This window comes from Macaca nemestrina, chromosome 11, assembly GCF_043159975.1.
Source record: "Macaca nemestrina isolate mMacNem1 chromosome 11, mMacNem.hap1, whole genome shotgun sequence".
In the NCBI taxonomy this organism is placed as follows: Eukaryota; Metazoa; Chordata; class Mammalia; order Primates; family Cercopithecidae; genus Macaca; species Macaca nemestrina.
The window spans coordinates 82043389-82068083 of NC_092135.1; positions in this window are offsets into that span (position 1 = coordinate 82043389).

A 24695-nucleotide genomic window follows, 5' to 3' on the forward strand; every position below is an offset into this window, starting at 1 on the left:
TATCCTGAATTCTGTTTCTGTAATTTCAGCCATTTCAGCCTGGTTTAGAACCCTAGATGGAGAGCTAGTGTACTCATTTAGAGGAAAGAAGGTGTTCTGACTTTTTGAGTTGTCAGAGTTCTTGTACTGGTTTCTTTCTCATCTTTGTGTGCTGATGTTCCTTCAATCTTTGAAGTAGCTGTCCTTTAGATGGATTTTTTTTTTTAAATCCTGTTTGATAGGATAAATCAAACCCTTGAGGGTTTGAATGTGGTACATAAGGTCGGTTCAGTCAACTGGTGTTATTTCTGGAAGATTTTAGGGGGCCAAGACTAAGCTCACAACTTATAGACTGCATATTCTAACTCTGGGGGACTGGTATCAGGCCCTGACTTTGTTCTCTGGCTTCTCAAAGTTAGAAAGTCCCTAACCTGGGGTGGGGGGTGGCCCTGAGATGTTTTCTAACCACTGGTCCCAGCACTCTGAAGGGTGGTGCCAGCTGACGCATTTCACAGGGCAGTGGCAGCGGGATCCATCATCATTTGCATGTGTCAGCAGCAACTGCAGTGCAGCAGGGTCTGCTATTGTCTGTACCTAGTTTCACTCTGGCAGCTGTGTTGGTACAGGGGTGGGGCACTGGTGGAAGTGGGGCTTGTGGGCTCTGTATCCACCAAGGCTCTGACTACAGTGGCAGTATGTTGGGGGTGCTGGGGGTCAGAGAGCTTGGAGTGCCCTCCTGCCAGCAGTGGCAAGGCAGGGTGCACGCATGCATGTGAGGCAGGGAAACTAAGATCTGCCTGCCCACATACACACTGTCAAAGTGATGTGGGGAGTGGCCATGAGCCCCAGGGATGTTGAAGGTGGGGGAGGGAGCTGGTGGGCTGGCACATGGCCGTGGAGCCTGCCTCACTGAAACTCTTTGTCAGTGGGGTGTTGTCCACCAGTGTAGTAGCTATGATACCGGTCCACATGTCACCTGAGGCTGTATTGCAAGCAGGTGTGGCCAGGCTAGGGTCCCTGGAGAGGTCAAGTTGAACCAGCTCCATCTAAAGGGCAAGATCACCCTGCAGAGTTCAGGTCCAACAGTTCCCCTAGAGCTAAAGTTTCCTACGGGAGCAAGTCGAGACTAGAGGGTTGGGTGTCCCTGGCCGTGCTCCACAACAGATGCTACTGCATCAAGTCCTCTGGGCTCCACACCAGCTGGTGTGCAGCCCCTACCACTTCTCTAAGCAGCTCTCCCTGCCAACTCCAGTCTCTATGGTGGTCAAGGGGTCTTCTCCTGTCAGGATTCCAGAGGCCCATGGCGAGAGCAGGTTGTTCCTTGCCAGTTCAACTCATCTATTCCCCTGGAGTCACTGGGGGCCAGGAAGGAGTACCACTGTGCTGTAGCCCATGCAAGGTTCCGATCTTCCTCCTCCTTCAGCCCAGCTTCTGTGTCTTCCCTCTGGGTACTCTCAGTGCTTTCCCTCTGAAGATCTTTTAGGAGTGCACTAGTTGTCTTGGTCCCTTGGTGGCAGCTGTTCCACCTTGCTGCATCTAGTTGGCCTTCTTGCCGAGCTCCATTCTAATATATTTAATTTGCCATTTTTATAGGTAAACACGACCTCTCCCAAACCCCATTTCTCTTTACAAGTTTTACTTTTTCTCCCAAAATAGAATGAGTTTTTTAAGAGACTGTCTAAATTTGTACACTCCTACTATATACTATCGTTTTGAGGTTGTGATTTTGAGAATGGCCTTTCAGGTGAGCTCCTTTAGATAGTAACACTACTTTTTAATCAATAAAAGGTGGATAATCACAGGGATTTTAGGGTTGCACTTTTCTCTCAGCCAGATGTTCATTGTAAAATCATCCACTAACACTGAATCAACTTACTGCTTTTTTTTTTTTTTTTTTTTTTTTGTTTTTCCACTTCTGTGTTTATACGTATCTATGAGATAGAGATTTTTGATTTGGATATCTGAACCATTGAACAAAAAATATATTCACGGAACTGAAGACATGAGGTTTTTAAATTCAATTATCTGGTTTATTATAAAGACTTTAATCTGTTTTCATGTGAAAAAAAAGAGAAAAGAATCTCATGAGTATCTCAAAGTATCTCATGAGTATCTCAAAGTATGAAAGTTGACATCATGTAAATGAACAGGCATTATTTCTCCAAATCTATAGTTCATCTGTAAATTTTTCCTGTGTATCTTTGAATTACTTTTCTCCCATTACATTTCTTACTATTATTATTAAGAGAGAGTAACACCTTCTGCATTGACAGAAAATTTGTTATTTATACTTTCCACTTATATTTGATGCTTTTTATCATTGAAAAATTTTAGGTTGCCTAAAAATATGACCCATATGCTGTTTCATCTTAGTGGCATTATAAAACTATGCATTTGAAGTGGCTGAAAGTATGTGCCTAAAATTAGGTTCAGATATTTATTATATCTTTTGTAAGACATTTACAAATAAAGTAATCCTTTATAATTCCAGGTAAAATTTCCATTTTTTTTTTATGATCATGGCTTTATGTTGATGAAATCCTCCTTTGGAAACTGAAGTCTGTAGTGGAGATTAATAAAGTTCTCTGTGCTTTTAGTGTCAAAATTGCAGATCTGAAATGTTGAACCAAAATGGAACATCTTTCAAAAGCCGAAAAATGAAATCCTTTAAAATTATATGCGCGTCTTTAAAGCTCCATAAATCATTCTTTTAAAATAAATAATTCAGTCCTAATTTTATTCACTTACAAAAGAGAATAAACCCAAAGCATTATTAGAGTAATTACTTTTTTTAACGAACTGAGTTCAGAATTTCAGTTAAAGAATTTCTTTTCTTTCTAGTGAAATTTAAAGGTATGTATAATTAATATTAACTGAATAGACACTTTAGATATTAGTAGTTGAACTGTACTCTTGAAAAAGGAAATTTATGCAACCAGCATAGCAAGTAGTAGAAATGGTTATTGTCAAACTTTAAATTAGCAATTTATTGATAAAAAAGCAAATATAAAAGACATTAAATATTCAAGTCTAAAATAGGAAAATTGAGAAAAACTTATAATTGTAACAAAGGTGCTTTTCCCCAGTTCAATATTGGCACCCCAATACTCTTTTTCTCCTATTAAAAGTAACCAATTCATTCATCAAAACTCTGCAGTACTTAATAGTTTACCTTATTCTTTGTTCTCTCCGATTTCACATCTATCAATCAAAACTACTGCAGTAAATGCTAGCCTAGTGCCCAGTTTCATTAATCAAGAGGAAGTCACAGTGAATCATGATGAAATTTGAGTTTAACAGGAGTAACTGGAATGAGAAAAAATATTAGGATTCCGTAGGAATAGTAAGTGGTCGATTACAAGAACAAATTATAACCCATATTCTCTATCTAAAAAGGTGTCTGAAACCAATCAATATATAAAGAATTTCTATAGGGGACTGGAGTTTAGAACAGGTTAAATGTAATACCATGGTCCTAGGCTAGGAAGTGGATTCACAGTAACACTGTGGGAAGAGGATGAGAATCTATATATAAATAGATTGGAAATACACTCCCAGTGAAATGGTCTAAAAGGAACAAATGCGAGTGGAATTGTTCCAGGTCACTGAATTGGTGTTCAATGTAGTATGCAAGCTCTGGAGAAATTAAAATGCTAGAAATGGGAAAATTAGGCCAATTGACAGTTAAAATGAACAAACTCGACATATGAAATATGGGCAAGCTTGGTTAGAACACAGGTGGCAAGTAATTGCCTCTGGCAAACAATGTAATAGATTTACAAATCAATACAAATACAAATCTTAATATACTTTCTAGGGAGGTCTAAGTATTAGATCTGTTCTGTCCAATAAGATAGCTACTAGTCACATATAGTTATTTGCATTAAATTTAAATTAATTAAAATTAAAATGTAATTCTGAATCTGCAGTAGACATTCTGAAGTTCTCAGTAGTCTCTTGTGGCTTTTGGCTACCATATTGTTCATCATGAATATAAACATTTCCATTACTGAAGGAAGTTTAATTGCTACTGTTTTAGGTGGACACAGTGACTCACTTTTGGTTGGTCTAGGGCTATGAGGTGCAATTTTTATGATTAAAAAAACTCACGCCAATAGAGAATATAACCTATTTAGGGCCTTAAAATAAATATAGATGAGGTAATGAACGTTATGAATAACTACAAACAGAGTTGTTCACATTTCCAGGAAAAGCTATAAAATATAAGCAATTGTTCTCTCAAAATCCAGTAAACAGAACAAAATAAAATAACAAGACACTTTCATCTATGCTGGAACCATACATTTAAAAAAAATATTAAAATTAAAACAAAACAAGAAAGAATGCTGAGAGTCAAGATATCCAAACCAGAAATTAAATAATCTACAGTGCTGTTTAGAATGTCATAACTGAAAGTTTCACTTTTGTTTAGGATGTAGAAATTTACAACACACAGCTGTTCCTTTGCTAATAACTGGAGAATAGCCAAGAAACTTAAAAAAAGCAGCAACAACCAAAACAACAACAAACTACATATGTATTTCACAAGCACAAAGTCAATCTATAAAAAGATATGTGAAGCAAATAAATTCAAGTTAAGAATGAGCCCTTCCTTTCAAAAAAAAAAAAAAAAAGAATGAGCCCTTCCTAAATAAGTACTGATTAAATCACCAGAAACATCTGTTGGATCATGGAACTGAAGGATTAGATCTGCCATAGAAAAGTAGACTGCGGTGAGTGAGCAGAATCAGTAGAGGTTTTAAAGCTATGTGGGCTGGCCAGGTGAATTGGTTTCTTATGTTCAAAGAAGGCTATTTTACCTACTTGCCAAGACTTCTCATGGGACTTTTGCTGAATACAGTGATGGTAGTAATGTGAGAGGCTGGGATCTGTTCTACAAATGGGAGGGAGGGAGGGACGGGGGGAAGAGCGGGAGAGAGAGAAAGAGAGAGAGAGAGAGAGAGAAACTCCATGTTATTACAATTCTTATATACAAGAATTACGCTAGAGGAAGAGTTCTATAATATACGTAGTGCATAACTTGACCCCAATAATTTTAAAGCAGAGTTAAACTTAGTTTAATTGCAACATAGTTCAATCTAGAAGAGTTCCCAATTAAATTAAAATGATTAGCATCTTTTACTGTCTGATGAACAAAGAAAGAGATTTTTTCCCTCTGAAGAAAATACTATTTATCTGAATCTCTTTGATTCTTTTAATCAAAAATAGTCACCATGAAATATAAACCAGATATGTGAAGAATAGTTAAAATTAGGCCATAATCAAGAGAAAAATAGTCATAAGAAGTAGATACAGATGTTGGAAATCACATCTGGCCTTTAAAATAACAGTTAGAAATATATTAAAGAAATTAGAAGAAAAAAACGGACAAAATAAATGAAAAGTACAAAGATTTTAACAAATAAATAGAATTTCTAATAAAGACACAAAATAGCATTCTAGAACTGAAAAATATAGTATCAGAAACTGATTTAATACAGGACAGAGCAAAAAAAGAAACAGTGAACATAAGACAGGTAATATAAATTACCAAAGTGAAAAATAGGGGAAACATCCAATTAACAGAAGACTGGTGAAGAAACTACGGACCATATCAAAATCCTAACAAAAATATAAACTGGAGTTCTAAAAGTTGAGAAAGATTTAATGAGGTAAAATAATGAGTTGATAAAGAGAAGAGGGAGAATTTCCTGTAATTTAAGAAATTAAGAAAACTTAAAATAAAAAATATAAAGACAATCAAATACCAATATATTGTGACATAATGCTAAACACTAGAGAGAAAAGAAAAAAATAGAAAAACAAAGACACATTACATTCAGAAGAAAAATAACAATGATTTATGCCAGACATCATAAATTTGGAAAAATATAAAATAATGCCTTAAAAAACGGAAACAATATAAAGCAGTTTACCTAGAATTTTATGCACAACAAAACTCTTTTAAAAATAAAGAAATCTGTTTTTAATTTCTAAAAATGAAAGGCTGACAATTCTTCACTAGTGGGAGCACTTTGCAAAACATAGTAAGAAATTTCAAAGAAATATTTCAAAATAAAAGGATTCCAGATCAAAATATGGATCTGCAGGATAGAATGAAAGAGAAAAGAAATGATGAATATATAAGCATCTGCAAAAAGCTGTATTTTTACATTTAAGAAACCATTTGAAAAGACTGTTAATATACCAGAAGTCCACAAAAGCAGTTGCAAGAAAAACAAGAATTGACCTAATTTGGCTAAAGAGCTTCTACAGAGCAAACATAGCTATCAACAGAGTAAAGAGACAGCCTACAGAATGGGAAAAAATATTTGCAATCTATGCATTCAACAAACGTCTAATATCCAGAATCTGTAAGCCTCTTAAATAATTCAACAAGTGAAAAATAACCCTATTATAAAGTAGACAGAGGACATGAACAGATACTTCTCAAAAGAAAATATACAAGCAATCAACAAACATGAAAAAAAAAAAAGTTCAGTGTTCCTAATCACCAGAGAAATGCAAATCAAGACAACAATAAGAAACCATACCACATAAGTTAGAGTAGCTATTAATAAAAAGTCAAAAATTAACAGATGCTGGCTAGGTTGTGGAGAAAAGGAAGCCCTTATACACTATTGTTGTGAATGAAAATTGTTTCAGCCAATGTGAAAAACAGTTTGGAGATTGCTCTAAGAATTTAAAACGGAACTACCATTTGATCCAGCAATCCAATTACTGGGTAAATACCCAAAGGAAAATAAATTGTTCTATCAAAAGGACATACACACTTGTATGTTCATCGCAGCACTATACACCATAGCAAAGACACAGGCTCAACCTAGGCTTCCATCAACAGTGGATTGCATAAAGAAAATGTGGTACACATACACCATGGAATATGTTACAACCATAAAAAAGAATGAAATTTCATCCTTTACAGAACGTGGATGCAACAGAAGGCCATTATCTAAAGCAAATTAGTGCAGGAATAGAAAACCAAATACTACATTTTCTCACTTATAAGTGGGAGCTAAACGTTGGGTACACATGGACAGAAAGATGTAACAACAGACACTGCGGACTACTGTTGGTGAGAGAGAGAAGTGGGCAAGGGCTGAAAAACTACCTATTGGGTACCGCAAACCTCAGTATCACGCAGTATATCCATGTAGCAAACCTGCATATGCCTCCTAATCCTAACTAAAAGTTAAAATTTAAGAAAACATAGTAACATTACTGTATCATGGGGTATATTATATATATAAAATGTACATGAAGACTCTGCCTCCAAGCCAAAACTTCTATGTGTGATTTGTTTTTAGGTCAACCCTGGGCAATTACAATGCTTTGCTCAGCAAGCCTCATGTGGGAAGCTGCCTCCCTGTATAAGATACGGCACATAGTCAGTGCACTGTAACTTTCTGAGGGACATACAGTCAAGGACTTATCCCCCAGCTCACTCCCAAAACCATGTACATATGCGTGTCTGCATTCCTAGCCCTTGTACCTCTATTTGTAGGTCTCCTGATTAGGAGCCTCAGCTAAGGCAATTTCCAGGCACCTCCTTTGAGATCTCTTTACCAGTCAGGCGCTAACTGATAAAGTTTTCCCCACTTTGACTCCGTATTTTTCCACTCCAGGCCCTTCTCCACCTCTTTCCTTGTGGGGGCTTAGGTCCACAAAATGGCAGCAGGTTTTTTTTTTTCTGGGAGCTCCTCCACTTTGGCATGATTCCCCCAATCTGTGCTCCTTGTCATCTGACCTTCACCTAGTGCTGTTCCATGGGGAAATATGGAATGCCGAAGTGTGGTACTTTCCCCTCTGCTTCTTGCCTGCCCTGTTGTCATAAGAAAATAACAGCTTTTTCAGTTTGGCTTGTCTTAATTGATTACTTCAACACCTTCCAGCTTAACTATGTGTGTGTGTGTTTGTGCGTGTGTGTGTATGTGTGTTATGTGTCTATGCATGTGTATATGCATGGTTGTAAGGATTTATTTTCAATAAAGTAGTAAAACTATATCAAAATAAATTACACATGAATAGGAAGAAAATCAACAGTAAATGACAGAATACCAAACAATTCAGCAACTACATTAAATGTAAATAGACGATTCAGTCTAAGCAATACCAGAGATTGTTATTTGGAGCAAAACAAAACAAAAAAGATCCAACTCTAAGATGTCCAGGAGAGTGGCACTTCAAATAAACACACATGGATTAAAAGTAAAGGCATTGAAATAGAAAGCACAACCACCAAATACTAACCACAGTTTTATGGTGTGAACATATCTATATCAAACAAATTGTTCTAAATATTGTTATGAGAGATACCAAGCAATATTACATAAAGGTAAATCTTGTTCTCTAGAGGGACCTGAGTTCTAAAGTTCGTGCCCCTAATGATGTACCTTCAAAATGGATGAAGCTAAATACACATGACCAAGGAGACAGAGATAAATGTACAGTTATTATTGAAGATTTTAACTCCCCTACATTGAAGCAATTTTACTGGGTTTTGTGATACAGAAAAAAGTAAAAATAATAAGTGCATTGCCCAAATAATTTTCACACTCTAAGTACATCTGTACCCAACTCAAGAATGTCACCTAAACTTTAGAAAGTATCTTTATACGCTTCTCAGTCATCTCAGCAAAAGGCAAACAATATTTTGACTTCTATTAACATATATTTGTTTACTTTACTTATTTTTCCTGTATTTTAACTTTACTTAAATGGCTTCTTTAGCTCACAACTAGGTCAGATTCATTTATATTGGTTCATGGAGCAGAAAATTGTTCATTGTTTAGCATTCAACTGTATGACTATACCATAATTTACTTATTCATTCTACTCTTGATGGATATTTTTGATATTTATGATTCAGGATTTTTTTTTCTCTTGGAGATGGGGTCTCATTCTGTCACCCACGCTGGACCGCAGTGGCACGATCTCAGTTCACTGCAACCTTTGCCTTCCAGGTTCAAGCAAACCTCCCACCTCATCCTCCCAATTAGCTGGGACCACAGGCGCCTGCCACCACATCTGGCTAATTTTTTGTATTTTTGATAGAGATGGGGTTTCGCCACGTTTCCCAGGCTGGTCTTGAACTCCTGGGCTCAAGTGATCTGCCTGCCTTCGCTTCCCAAATGCTGAGATTACAGGCATGAGCCACCAGACCCAGCCTGGAGTTCTAATAAATAAAGTTACTATGAACATGCATGTATCTTATAAATACAAGTACATATATCGGTTGAATGTATACATAGGAATCAAATTGCTGGACAAAATGGTATGTGTATTTTAAATGTTAGTATTATAAAACAAGTTTCCAAAGAGGTTATATAAATTCTTATTTCCACCAGTAGAGAATGGGGTTCTGGCCAGGCACAGTGGCTCATGCCTGTAATTCCAGAACCTTGGGAGGCCAAGGTGGGCAGATCACCTGAGGTTGGGGGTTTGAAACCAGCCTGACCAATATGGAGAAACCCCATCTCTACTAAAAATACAAAAAATTAGTTGGGCATGATGGTGCATGCCTGTAATCCCAGCTACTCAGGAGGCTGAGGCAGGAGAATCACTGGAACCCGGGAGGCAGAGGTTGTCATGAGCCAAGATTGCACCATTGCACTCCAGCCTCAGCAACAAGAGCAAAGCTCTGTCTCAAAAAAAATAAAATATAAAGAGAATGAGTTTCTATTTTGTTAATATCTGTTTCATTTTTCTTATTGATGTTGTAATTCTTATTTTTATTATGTATTTTAATTCTCTCTAAAGGTATATTTTTACATATCATTGTAGCTTACATTTGCATTTATTTGATGAGTAGTACCAATGAGAAGCATTGTAAATATAAGCTACTATGTGCACACTTTACATGTACAATATGCACAGTTTACATGGGTACACAATTTACAAGTGCATACAATATGTGCACTTTACATGTGTTTATAGGCATTTCTGTGTCTCCCTATAAGATTCCCTTTAAAATTATTTCCATATTTTCTTTTACTGAATTGTATGTATTCTAGACACACAAACCCATATTCAATATTTGTATTAAAAGTAACTTCATCTATTATGCAGATTACATTTAAAATTTTAGTAGTGTTTTGATCAATAGTAATTCTTAATTTTAAGTCAGTTCACTTCATTAATAGTGTCCTTCATTGTGAGCATTTATGAGTTATATTAAAATAATACATAGATTTTTTTAATGTAATGCTTTTATTATTAAAAAAAATTAGTAGTGCTTCTGGGTGATAAGATTCCAGATTTTAAAAACTTATTTCCTTTTTTGTATTTTAAAATGTTGTTATAATGTTTATATTCTTACCTGTTGATGATAGAATTAATCATACTGCTTAGTTCATTTTACTTTATGAGGACTGGTCTGAAAAGGACTGTATTCTCTTAAGTTAATTAAATAATTCATTCTCTTTTTCCTCCTATCCCACTGTCATCCTTCTCCCCGTGGACCACCATGGCCCATCCTTCTATTTTATGTGTTTTTATGAATAGGATATTATATCAAATATATCTAGTTAATTGCTTAAGATATTACTTAGCTTTCACAATTTTTTATTAAGCACTATGTTTTTAAGAACATTTTATGTTGATATGTGTACATCAAACCTGTTGGCTCTAGTTGATATATAATATCCCATAGCTTGCATTTACCACATTTTACCTACCTAAGTGACAGATACACATTGCCTCTGTTGTACCAGATTGCTCTTCAGAAGTGTCTGTACCTATATTAATCCATTCTCTCACTGCTACAAAGAACTACGTGACACTGGGTAATTAATGAAGAAAAGAGATTTAATTGACTCAAGTTGACTCACACTTCCTCAGCCTCTACAGGAAGTATGGCTGGAAGACCTCAGGAAACTTCCAATCATGGGAGAAGGCAAAGGGGAAGCAAGCATTTCCTACCAAGGTGGAGCAGAATAGACAGCCAAAGGGGAAGGGTGACACACTTTTAAACAACCAGAAATCATGAGAAATCACTCACTCTCTGGAGAACAGCAAGGGGGAAATCAACCCCCATAATCTAATCACCACCCATCAGGTCCCTCCCAACAGTGGGGATTAAAATTCAACATGAGATTTGAGCAGGGATGTAGAGCCAAACCATATCATTTTGCCCCTGACAGCTCCCAAATCTCATGTTCTTCTCATATTTCAAAACCAATCATGTCTTGCCAGCATTCCCCCAAAGACTTAACTCTTCTAGCATTAACTCAAAAAGTCCAACTCCAAAGCCTCATCTAAAACAAGGCAAGTTCCTTCTACCAATGAGCCTGTAAAATCATAAACAATTAGTCACTTCCAAGATACAGTGGGAGTACAAGCATTGGGTAAATATTCCTATTTTAAAAGGAGAAATTGGTCAAAAACCAAGGGGCTTCAGGCCCCATGAAAGTCCAAAACACAGCAAAGCAAACGTTATTCCTAAAGCTCCAATATAATCTTTGACTCCATATCTCACATTCAGACCACACTGAAGAGGTGGGTTCCCAAGGCCTTGTGCAGACCTGCCCCTGTGGCTTGGCAGATTTTAGCCCCATGGCTGCCTTCACAGGTTGACATTGAGTTCCTGTGGCTTTTCAATGCGCAGGGTGCAAGCCATCAGTGGATCTAGCACTCTGGGGTCTGGGGATGGTGGCCCTCTTCTCACAGGTCCACTAGGCAGTGCCCCAATGGGGACTCTGTGTCAGGCCTCCAACCCCACATTTCCCTTCTGTACTGCTCTAGCAGAGGTTCCCCATCAGGGTTCCACTCCTGCAGCAGACTTCTCCCTGGATATCCATGCATTTCCATACATCCTGTGAAATCTAATTGGAGGCTCCCAAACCTCAACTCTTGTCTTCCGTACATCTGCAGCCCCAACACCACATGGAAGCCACCAAGCCTTGGGGCTTGCACCCTCTGCAGCAATGCCAGAGCTATACCTTGACCCTTTTCACCACTGCTAGAGATAGAGCGGCTAGGATTCAGGGCACCTTGTTTTGAGGCTGCACAGAGCAGTGGGGTCCTGGGCCTGGCCCATGAAACCATTTTTTTTTTCCTCCTAGGTCTTGAGGCCTGTAATAGGAGGGCTGTCATGAAGGTCTCTGAAATGCCCTGGAGGTATTTTCCCCATTGTCTTTGTTATTCACAGCAGCTCTTCTACTGCATGGTCAGGCTGCAAATTTTCCAAACTTTAATACTCTGCTTAGAAACATAAGTTCTAGATTCAGGTCATTTCTTTGTTTATGCAAATGAATTAGGCTTTTAGAAGCAGCCAGGCCACATCTTGAACATTTTGCTGCTTGGAAATGTATTCCACATTTCCAAGATACCCTAAATCGTCTCAAGTTCAAAGTTTCACAGATATCTGGAGCAGGGGCACATCGCTGCCAATCTCTTTGCTAAAGCATAGCAAGTGTACCCTTTACTCCAGTTCCCAATAAGTTCCTTATCTCCATCTGGCATCACCGCAGCCAGGACTTCATTGTTCATGTCACTATCAGAATTTTTTGGTGGTATCCATTCAACAAGCATCTAGAAAGTTCCAAACTTTCCCTTATCTTCATGTTTTCTTCTGATCCCTCAAAACTGTCCCAACCTCTGCTCAGTACCGAGTTCCAAAGTTGCTTCCACATTTTCAGATATCTTTATAGCAATGCCCCACCCCTGGTAACAATTCTCTGTATTAGTTCATTCTCACACTACTATAAAGAACTACCTGAGGCTGGGCGCCGTGGCTCAAGCCTGTAATCCCAGCACTTTGGGAGGCCAAGACGGGTGAATCACGAGGTCAGGAGATCGAGACCATCCTGGCTAACATGGTGAAACCCCGTCTCTACTAAAAAAAAATACAAAAAACTAGCCGGGTAAGTTGGTGGGCACCTGTAGTCCCAGCTACTCGGGAGGCTGAGGCAGGAGAATGGCATAAACCTGGGAGGCACAGCTTGCAGTGAGCTGAGATCTGGCCACCGCACTCCAGCCCGGGCGACAGAGCAGGACTCCGTCTCAAAAAAAAAAAAAAAAAAAAGAACTACCTGAGACTGGGTGATTTATTAAAAAAAAAAAAAAAAAAGAGCTTTACTTGACTCACAGTTCCACAGGCTATACAGGAAGCATGGCTCAGAGGCCTCGGGAAACTTCCCATCATGGTGGAAGGTGAAGAGGGAGTGTGTCTTACCATGGCAGAGCAAGTGAGAGAGTAAAGGGGGAAGTTTTAAACACTTTCAAGCAACCAGATCTTGTGAGGACTCACTCAGTATTATGAGAACAGCAAGTTGGAAATCTGCCCCCATGATCCAATCACCTCCTACCAGGTCCCTCCCCACACTGGGGATTACAATTCAACATGAGATTTGGATAGGGACACAGAGCCAAACCATATAGTGCCCACCTATATTATATCAGAGCATGAGGCTCTATTAAGGTAATATCATTCAATAAATTGTTTTTAGCATTTTAAAATAGGTGTATTTATGTTTCATGCTCATTTTTTGTATCACTCCTAATGACTGTATGAGTGTTTTCCTTTAAGCCTACAATATGATGTATATTACCTGATTTCCCAAAACATATTAGCTTATTCATGGAAATATTTTACTCATGGTTGTTTTATATTGTACTATATATATTAAGATAAATTTCATTTAGTATTTGTATTACTATTCTATTGCTGCCATAACAAATTGCCACAAAAACAGTAGTTGAAACAACACAAATTTATCAGCTTATTGTTCTGAGGTTTAGAATTCTGGCATAGGTTTCAATGGGCTAAAATTAAGTTTTTGGCAGGACTGAGTTTATTTCTGAAGCTTCTAGGGAAGAATCTGTTTCATTCTCTTTTCCATCCTCTAGATATCTTTGCCTTTCTTGTCTTGTGGCCCCCTTCCTCTATTGTCAAAGCTATAGCCACATAGCATATTTTGGACTCTTCTTCTACTATCATGTCTCATTCTCTGAGCACAGCTAGGAAAGATTTACTTTTAAGGATTAATGCAGATTAATTGGCCTCACTGGGATAGGATAATTCAGGAATACCACCATTTTCAAGGTCTGTATCCTTAATCACAACTGCAAGTCTCTTTGCCATTGTAAGGTAACACAATCTCAGGTTCTAGATTAGGGCGAGGAAATCTTTGAGGATCTATTATTTTGCCTTCCATAGTATTATTCATTTAATAACATGGAAGTAAGACTCATTTGAGGTAAGTTGTTCACCTGTGTTGTTAGACCTGAGTATTAGCATGACAGTGCTTTATAATATGATTTGCAGATCACCTTTTCCTTTTACTTGAGAAGTAAAAGATTTGAGTTTTAATATTGAAATAGCTTATGGTATATCACTTCTTTGAATTTGAGAAATATATTTCTTATGAAACCATATGTGTTCATCTCTTTAATAGGGTCTGATTCCTAAAATCTATATTCAACTTTTTTTCTAAGTATTAGATGGTGTATGCTTTTGTCTTATCACAAACAGTAATTATTTCTTACTTTCAATTCCTCTTGTTGTGATTATACTCCCGTCCACTGTTCTAAAATTATTTAATTTTGTATTTTTTATATTATTGCATTCCTTGATGTTAGCTATGAGTTCTAAATTTATTTTCAAAGAATCAATATGTCAGTATGTTCAATTTTTTACCTCCTACTTTTAAACTTAATTTCTTCATAAAGCAACTTTTTTTGATTACCTGCTCCCACCCTGACTCATTCTGATTACCTGCTCTGTCATAACCATTCTTCCCGCCAAACCACTCACTCTGTCACTCTCTTTAAATTAACCAATCAAAATTAGTTTAGCCTGTGTGGTCTAATTCTAGCCAATTGGAGAATGACACACCAGCAGGGGCCACATGTGTCAGGGATAAGAACCCCTTCCCCTCCCTTGTCCAAGTGTGTGCTCCCATTGCTCCATCTGTAAGGACGCACCCTTCTATAGAAGTACCTTGCCTTGCTGAGAATTAAAAAGAAAATTTTATATTTGAGTGTTATTTCTTTTGCGGCACTGCTGAAACTTTATTTATAACAATTGATCTTATTATCATGTCATAATTTCTGATTTTGTTCTGTTTTAGAAAACATCATTTTATCATGTTAATTCTTTTGTTCCTGAGTTTGTTTTGATATTCTTTCTACTTTTTTAAACCACTTTACTGAGGTATAATTGACATGAAAAAAAACCTACAGTTAATGTATAAAATTTAATGGATTTGAATATATGCATATATCTGCGAAGTCATCACCATCCTTCTTGAATTGCATGGCATGTTTCTCTCTTTGTCTTAATTCCTTTTTGTTGTTGTTGTTGTTGAGATGGAGTTTCACTTTCGTTGCCCAGCCTGGAGTGCAATGGCATGATCTCAGCTCATTGCAACCTCCACCTCCCAGGTTCAAGTAATTCACCTGCCTCAGCCTCCTAAGCAGCTGGGATTACAGGTATGTGCCACCAGGCTCAGCTAATTATTTTTTGCATTTTTGGTAGAGGTGGGGTTTTGTCCCGTTGGCCAGGCTGGTTTCAAATTCCTGACCTCAGGTGATCTACCTGCCTTGGCCTCCTAAAGTGCTTGGATTACAGGCATGAGCCACTGGACCTGGCCAATTCCTTATTTTGTTTTAATGAAAGTTTAATATTTATACATACTTCACTGTATACCGTTTTAGCTACCCGAAGTATTTTTCCTCTTAGTGATATCATAATTATTAGTTGTTTCCTTTTTTTGATGCCATAGCTACTTAGAAAAGTATTTTTTTAATGGTGTTTGGATAGCTTTTGTTTGTTTGCACATTTCCGCATTTCCCATCTAGGCCCATATATCCAACTGCTTGCTTATTTATGTTCCAATTTTACCATGTCTAAAATTGAACTCTTGATGTTTAGACTTCCAAATCAGGGTGTGGAAATTATACACTATCTTTATCCAGAATGATGTGCTTATAATAACTTTATCCATCTGAAACTGAGTTTGAAATTAACATTTTCAAAAACTCACCCAAAACTTGGAGTTCTCCTGTCATGAAATAAAATGGGAATCATGGTATAACTATATTAAACTAGACATTTAAGTATAAGGTAAATAATCTACTCGTTAATTCCACAAATCAATATTGCCTCCCTATTCTGTATCCGGCATGAGGCTTTTTTTTTTTTTTTTTTAAATGACAAGATTTGATTTCAGTCTCCAGCCATTAAAAGAATCACTGTTTAGTGAGACACACACCAACACTGATGGTAGAAAATCCAGTATGGCAAAATCAATGAGAGAGACTGTAAAGAACGCTATCAAAGCAAAAAAAGGGGAATCTAACTAGGGTCAGAGATGGCAAAATCCAGGAACACAAGTCGTGTTTTAACTCAATAAATTCATATTGTGCTGTCCTTTAGTCATAAAATTTACTTAACATGCATTCTGTGTTTTAACAATGAACTGCAGCACAGTGGTGAGAAACACAGTATAGAGGCCAACTGCTTTGATTTAAACATAAACTTCACTGGTTAACTGGTTTTGTGAGCATGGACAAGTTAATTAACTTTTTATTGCTTCAACTCCTTTATCAGTAACATGTCAATAATAGAATCTCATGGAGTTGCTAGGGACATGTAATAAGTTATGATAGTGCCTGGAAAATAATTTCAATGTAAGTGATCACTATTATTCTCAAATAAGTAACTCAAATATTTGGATCAAGGAAAGGTATAAAAAATGGAAAGAGCAAAGCTTGAATTTAAAATTATGTTAATAAATTTTGAATTCCTCTAACATTCTTCTCTTAGTATACTTCCAGTCTTCCCATAGCTAGTCTTCTTTGCTTAGAACAGTCTCTATAGAGATGTATATGAGTATATTTACACAAAAAGAATTGAGGGACATGCATTGTTACACTACTTTTTCAAAATTGTAGAGGAATTTAGTAGAAGTATATACTATATTATACATTGTATACCTGTATACATTATACAATCATACATTGTTTTCTCTTAGTTAACTGCTGGTATTTTAGGAGTTCTCTTTATTTTCCTACTAGTTAATAACATAAATGGATTTTAATCACATAGAGTGATTTATAATATACTTTTGTTCACGTGGCTCACTTCAAATTGCTATAGTGTGGTTTAGATGATTTCATTTTAAGTTTTATTTTTTCCAAAAGTTTAAGCAGCAGATTAACACTTCTCTGACATAATTGTTTTAAGCTGACATGTTCCCTTTTGTCCAGTTGCCTCATTAGACAGCATATGAGTCTGTAGCTGGTAAGCTCTGTTAATTAGTGCATTGTATTGAGTCAAGGCTGACTTCCCACTTCAGGGATCATGGCTGTGCTCTGATTCACATCCACAGGGTGCAGTCTGCACTACTAGAAGTCTGACAAATAGTATCCTACTGGTCACAAGAAGGGCCAGGCAAGGTAGTATGAGTACATTGGTATAAAACTGTCACTATTGCTGAAGGGGAAAAAATTACAATATCTGTCTTGTTGCCAGTATATTAATAGTATCATCTTTATTTATGAAAGACAGCACATTGTGGCCCACATCCAACAATTAAGGTTCTTTGTGACTTCTAGTTCTTGCTCTGAAATCAGAAATGGTTGGCTTCATTTGAAATAGCTGGCTCAAGAGCATAATAAACTTTATGTCTTCACTATTATAAAAAAGAGTGAGAAAATGTTACTCCAAACAGTTTTCCATTCAATACTCCACATAGAAGAAGTGGGCAAGTTTTAGACCTACGATGGAGAAAGGCATTTCTCTTAGTACTTTGATCTTTTAGTGACTGCCAGATCATGTGAAGTGTATTAAACCAACTATATACAGACTTCTAACTGCTCTTGGCCTCTGAAATACTCCTCCTAAGGAAGAAATGTGTAGCTATTTCATGTTGGGATATTTGCAAATCTCCCACACATTCTTCCCAGATTTTTAAAATGTACACACACATGACATAGAATAAATGTAATTGCTATGGGAAATAGATATGGTAGAAATTGCTTTCAGTTAGCTGTAGGGGGACTATGGAGATTAGGAAAAACTCTGTATTTGTAAAACTTTTTTTTTTTTTTTTTTTGAGACAATCTCGCTCTGTTGCCCAGGCTGGAGTACAGTGGCCGGATCTCAGCTCACTGCAAGCTCCACCTCCCAGGTTTATGCCATTCTCCTGCCTCAGCCTCCCAAGTAGCTGGGACTACAGACGCCTGCCACCACGCACGGCTAGTTTTTTGTATTTTTTAGTAGAGATGAGGTTTCACCGTGTTAGCCAGGATGGTCTCGATCTCCTGACCTCGTGATCCGCCCGTCTCAGCCTCCCAAAGTGCTGGGATTACAGGCTTGATCTACTGCGCCCAGCCCAAAACTTTTTAGTTAAATCTGAAAATCAGAGTCATATTAAGCAAAGGATTCACAGAAATAATCTAGAGTAACTTAAACTTTCCTAATACACAATTTAAAAAAGACAAGTTACATTATAAAAATGTATTGAAATTGCATTATTATTTTTTTTCACACACAGTTAGTGATGGTGTGTTTTAATATAATGATTTTTAGTATTAGTGTCCCATCTGAAGAACAGCAACTTCATTAAACATTTATTGTGTAGCAGACATGGGCTTGGGAATGTATCTCTAACATAAATTATTTGAAAGTAGTAATTACATCATTATTTAGAACTATCATTTTATTTTAGCATTCTATTAAAAATGGTAACATTTAGAAACACTTACTTGAAGGTAAATTCTTCCAGGGACTTATTACAAACATCTTCAGCACACACATAAAATAAGACCCTTCACATATGGTGTATTCATGTTGATTGTTTTCTTGATCCTTGATGCCCCTAGATTAAATATGATGCTAAAACAAATCTCTGCTTTACAGTGTGGTCAGGGCTATGAACCAAATGATCAGTTAAGTAAGATCATCACCAAAAACACAATGGATCTTGTATTGAATAATTTTTAACAACCATAATCAGTGAGTGCTGCAATGTTGCAATTAAATCCGCTGCTCAACTCTTTAACTAGCTTGGTTGTGGTTGGGAATTCATTCAATCTAAGAGTTAGTTTCTAAGTGTATGTGTGTGTTCTCTTTTCACAACGCACTGAATAAAATGATTTTCAGTGTGAACTTTGGAGACAGATATCTGAGGTCAAAATCCAGATTTTCTGTAATTTATCTGTTGTAGATCTTAGGTAATTGATGATAATCTTTCTGTGCCTCAGTTTGTTCGTCAGCAAAGTAGAGGTAATAGAAGCAATCACAGTACATGTTATTATGTAAGACTGTTATCCGTATATACACATTCATATATCCACACACTCACAGACACACAGTACTTAGATCTGTATCTGGCATACATTAAAGTCTCTTACAATATTAATTATTATTCTGTAATAATATTTAATAGTAATTAACTATAATAATTTGGAGACTTCTGAATTAGAAATTAATATGCTTCAAAATAAAGATCAAACCCTTGAGAACTAAACTCCTGTATTGCTAACTTTTCTTTTCACCAAATGTGACACAATGCCTGCACGTAGTCATTACATAATAATATTTGAGAATCAATTAAATATTATACTCTTACTTTTGCTGTGGCTATGAATAATGTAACTGGAATTCACTCATTCATTATGGCTTATGCTAATATTAATAATGATAAATAATAGTCAACATTAATTGACAGCCAACTCTGAGCCAGGTACTGATTTATATTCACAATCTTTCTGCTTTATAGCCATCATTTCCGACACACCCTATCATTCTACAAGATAGGAGAAATTAACTTTATTTATCAGATTAAGAAACTAAGATTTAAATGTAAATTAGTTACCAGGTTTATATGTGGGTATATATATGTTTATATAACATATTATACATACATAATTATTCTTTATCTGTCCTTGAATAGAGACTTGAAAGAAAGTGGTACATTTTATGTATGAATAAGTATGTTTTAGACATAAATCTATATTGAGAAATAGCTTCAATCACAGATTAACAAACAATCAAATACTCTCTTAGTTGATTAGATAAATAATTGATTCACAGTGATCTGAGTGTTTTCACATTAACCCTCTCCAGAGCAAAACAGGAGGCCTGCTGAGGCCTTTTTACAACCGATAACCCGTGAGAAATTGAGTTCTCTTCTCTGGTTCACTTTGTTTCCTCATAACTAGTGTTGGAAATCCAAATGTAAGAACCAGAAGAGCTCTGCAAATATCTATAGAAACTCAGAGAAAGTTGTCATTGACCTTACATGTCTGATCTTTCTGGCCTCTCCGTGACCAGAAGAAGCTAAGGAAGCTAGAAACGAAATGAGTGAGTGGGGTGATCCACCTCTCCCTTGAATTTGAGATAGAACCAGGACTCTAACAGTAGAGCCTGCTTTATCACCAGTTCTCAGTAGGACTCTCAGGTAATATAGAGACCAACTAAGAAAACAAATATTCGTGAATCTAAGAAAGCCCAACAACTGGAAACAGGAAAATTCGTCAGAGCAACGATAACATATATACAACAAAACAGAAATAGTGAAAAAAATAGAAGACACATTAATTTTTTAATTTTTAAAAAAAATTTATAGGCTATATTTTTAGGGTACAGGAGATATTTTGATACAGGCATGCAATGTGATATAATCACATAATGGAGAATGAGATATCCATCCCCTGAAGCATTTATCCTTTGTGTTACGAACAATCCAATTACACTCTTAGTTATTTTGAAATGTACAATTAAACTATTATCAACTGTAGTCACCCTGTTGTGCAATCAAATAATATATGTCTTATTCGTTCTTTCTTTTTCTTGTACCCATTAACAATCCCTACCTCCCCTCCAGCCCCCCACTATAGTTTGCAGCCTCTGGTAACTATCCTACTTTCTATGTCCATGAGTTAAATGGTTTTGATTTTCAGATCCCAAAAATAAGTGAGAATATTCAGTGTTTGTCTTTCTGTGCCTGGCTTTTTTCACTTAACACAATGACCTTCTGTTCCATCCATGTTGTTGCAAATGACAGAATCTCATGCTTTTTTATAGCTAAACAGTAATCCATTATGTATATGTACCACATTTGCTTTATTTGTTCATTCATTATAGAGATATTTTTCACTTCTTTGGTTGATTCCTAGGTATTTAATTTTATGTGTGGCTATTACAAATGGGAGTGCATTTTGTATTTCTTTTTCTGATTGCTCACTTTTGGGAAACAAAAATGCTTCTGATTTTTGTAAGTTGATTTTGTGTCCTGCAACTTTTGATAGACCCTGAGGTTGCTTCCAAATATTAGCTATTGTGAAGAGTACCACAACAAACATGGCAGTGCAGATACCTCTTTGATTTGCTCATTTTTTTTCTTTGGGGTATATATACAGCAGTGGGATTGCTGGATCCTATAGTAGTTCAATTTTTAGTTTTTTGAGGAAGTTTCAAACTGTTCTGCATAGTGGTTGTACTAACTAACATTCCCACCAACAGTGTATGAGGGTTCCCATTTGTCAACATCCTCACTAGCATTTATAATTGTCTGTCTTTTAAATGTAAGCCATTTTAACTGAGGTGAGATGATATCTCATTGTAATTTTTATTTGTATGTTTCTGATAATGATGTTGAGCACCTTTTCATCAGTCTGTTGGCCAGCTGTATATCTTCTTTTGATAAATGTCTATCCAAATCTTTTGTTATTTTTAATCAGATTATTAGATTTTTTTTTTCTATAGGGTTGTTTGAGCTCCTTATATATTCTGGTTTTTTGTTTTGTTTTGTTTTGTTGTTTTTTTTTAAGCCCCTGATCAATGGGTAGATTGCAAATATTTTATCCCAGTCTGTGGCCTGACTCCTCATTTAGTTGATTGTTTCCTTTCATGTGCAGAGGCTTTTTAACTTGATGTGATCCCATTTGTCTATTTTTGCTTTGGTTTCCTGTGTTTGTAGAGTATTGCTCAAGCAATTTCTGCCCAGATCAATGTCTTGGAGATTTTCTGTAATGTATTCTTGGAGGAGTTTCATAGTTTGAGGTCTTAGATTTAAGTCTTTAATCCATTTTGATTTGATTTTTTAATATGGTGAGAGACAGGTGTCTAATTTCATTCTTTTGCATATGGATATCCAGTTTTCCCATCACCATTTATTGAAGAGACTAGCTTTTCCCCAGTGTATGTCCTTGGCATATTTGTCAAAAATAAGTTCAATGTTAAGTGTGTGGATTTATAGGTCGTCTTTTCTGTCCCATTGGTCTGTGTGTGTGTGTGTGTGTGTGTGTGTGTGTTATGCCAATAGAATGCTATTTTGATTACTATAGTCCTATAGTATAATTTAAAGTTATTATACTATATTATATATATTATATTATTATAATATATATTATAAAATAAATGTGATTCTTTCAGTTTTATTATTTTTGCTTAGGATGGTTTTGGCCATTCTGGATCTTTTGTGGTTCCATATAACTTTCAGGATTGTTTCGTCTATTTCTGTGCAGGATGTCATTGGTATTTTGATAGGGATTGCTTTAAATCTGTAGATTGATTTGGGTGTTATGGGCATTTTAACAATATTGTGTCCTCTGATGTATGAACACAAAATATTTTTCAATTTTTTGGTGTTCTCTTCAATTTCTTTTCTCAGTGTTTTATAGTTTTCATTATAGAGGTCTTTCATATCTTTGGTTAATTTCTAAGTATTTAATTTTATGTTTGGCTACTGTAAATGGGATTACATTTTTAATTTCTTTTTCAGATTTCTCACTTTTGGGATATAGAAATGCTACTGATTTTTGTATGTTGATTTTGTATCCTGCAACTTTACTGAATTTGTTTAACAGTTATAATTGTTTTTTCATGGAGTCTTTATGTTTTCCCAAATATAAGATTATCTAATCTGCAAACAAGGATAATTTGACTTCTTCCATTTCAATTTGGATGACATTTATTTCTTTCTCTTGTTTGATTGCTCTAGCAAGGACTTCCAGTACTATGTGGAATAACAGTGGTAAAAGTGGGTGTCCTGTCATGTTCTAAATCTTAGGGAGAAGGCTTTCAGTTTTTCCCCATTCAGTATGATACTAGCTGCGAATTTGTCTGTCACATATGGCTTTTATTATGTTGACGTATGTTACTTCTATACCCAGTTTTTTGACGGTTTTTATCTTAGAGGGATATTAAATTTTATCAAATGCTTTTTCAGCATCAATTGAAATTATCATATGGTTTTTAGTCTTCAATCTGTTGATATAATATACCACATTGTTTGACTTGCCTATGTTGAACCATTCTTGCCTCCCAGGGATAGACCCCACTTGGTCATGATGAATGATCTTTCTAATGTCTTGCTGAATTTGATTTGCTAGTATTTTGTTGAGGATTTTGCATAATATTCGTCAGAGATATTGCCCTGTAGTTTAATTTTATTATGTGTCTTTGTCTGGTTTTGGTATTAGGGTAATACTGGCCTCATAGAATGAGTTTGGAAGTACTCTCTTCTTCTCTATTTTTCAAAATAGTGTGAACAGGATTGGTATTAGGTCTTCTTTAAATATTTAGTGAATATTTTCTCAGTAATGATGCATTCTCCCAGCAAAAAATTATCCCAGTAAAGATAACTTCACTGGTGAATTAGATTCTGTTCAGGTTTTGGATTTCTTCCTGGTTCAATGTTTGTAGATTTTATGTGTTCTAGGAATTTGTCCATTTCGTCTAGATTTTCCAATTTATTGGCATATAATTGCTTGTAGTAGTCAGTAATGATCCCTTGAATTTCTGCAGTATCAGTTGCAATGTCTCCTTTTACATTTCTGATGTTATTTATTTGGATCTTCTCTCCTTATTTGTTAGTCTGGCTAAAGGTTGGCTAAAGGTTTGTTGATTTTGTTCAACTTTTCAAAAAACCAATTTATTTATTTATTTTTTTTTGAGACCGAGTCTTGCTCTGTGCCCCAGGCTGGAGTGCAGTGGCATGATCTCAGCTCACTGCAAGCTCCGCCCTCCGGTTCACGCCATTCTCCTGCCTCAGCCTCCTGAGTAGCTGGGACTACAGGCGCCCGCCACCACGCCCAGCTAATTTTCTTGTATTTTTAGTAAAGACGTGGTTTCATCGTGTTAGCCAGGATGGTCTCGATCTCCTGACCTTGTGATCCGCCTGCCTCGGCCTCCCAAAGTGCTGGGATTACAGGCTTGAGCTACCGCACCCGGCCCAAAAAACCTACTTTTTGTTTCATTGATCTTTTGTATTATTTTCTTCATTTCAATCATTTATCTCTGCTCTGATCTTTGTAATTTCTTTTCTTCCACTATTTTGGGTTTGGTATGCTCTTGCTATTTTAGTTCTTTAAGATGCATTGTTAGATATTTTGTTTGAAGTTTTTTGTCTTTTTTGATGCGGGCACTTAGAGCTATAAACTTCCCACTTAGTATAGATAGCTTTTGCTATATCCCATAGGTTTTGGCGTTGTTGTGTTTCCACTGGAGGCAAGTCGAGATTGAAGACTTTTTCTATCTGTTCAGTGTCTTTTTCAGTAATACATAGTTAAAACCAGGTAGGTACTATGAGGGATCACCTGGTTTTTGGCTCTTAGGAATGTGGGTTTTTTGTTTGTTTGTTTGTTTGTTTCTTTTTTCTGTGCTAATAGTTGTTAAATTGATGTTTCTTGTCAGGGAGATGATTGGTGGAGCCTTCTAGTCCATCATTCTCCATTTGTTTTTT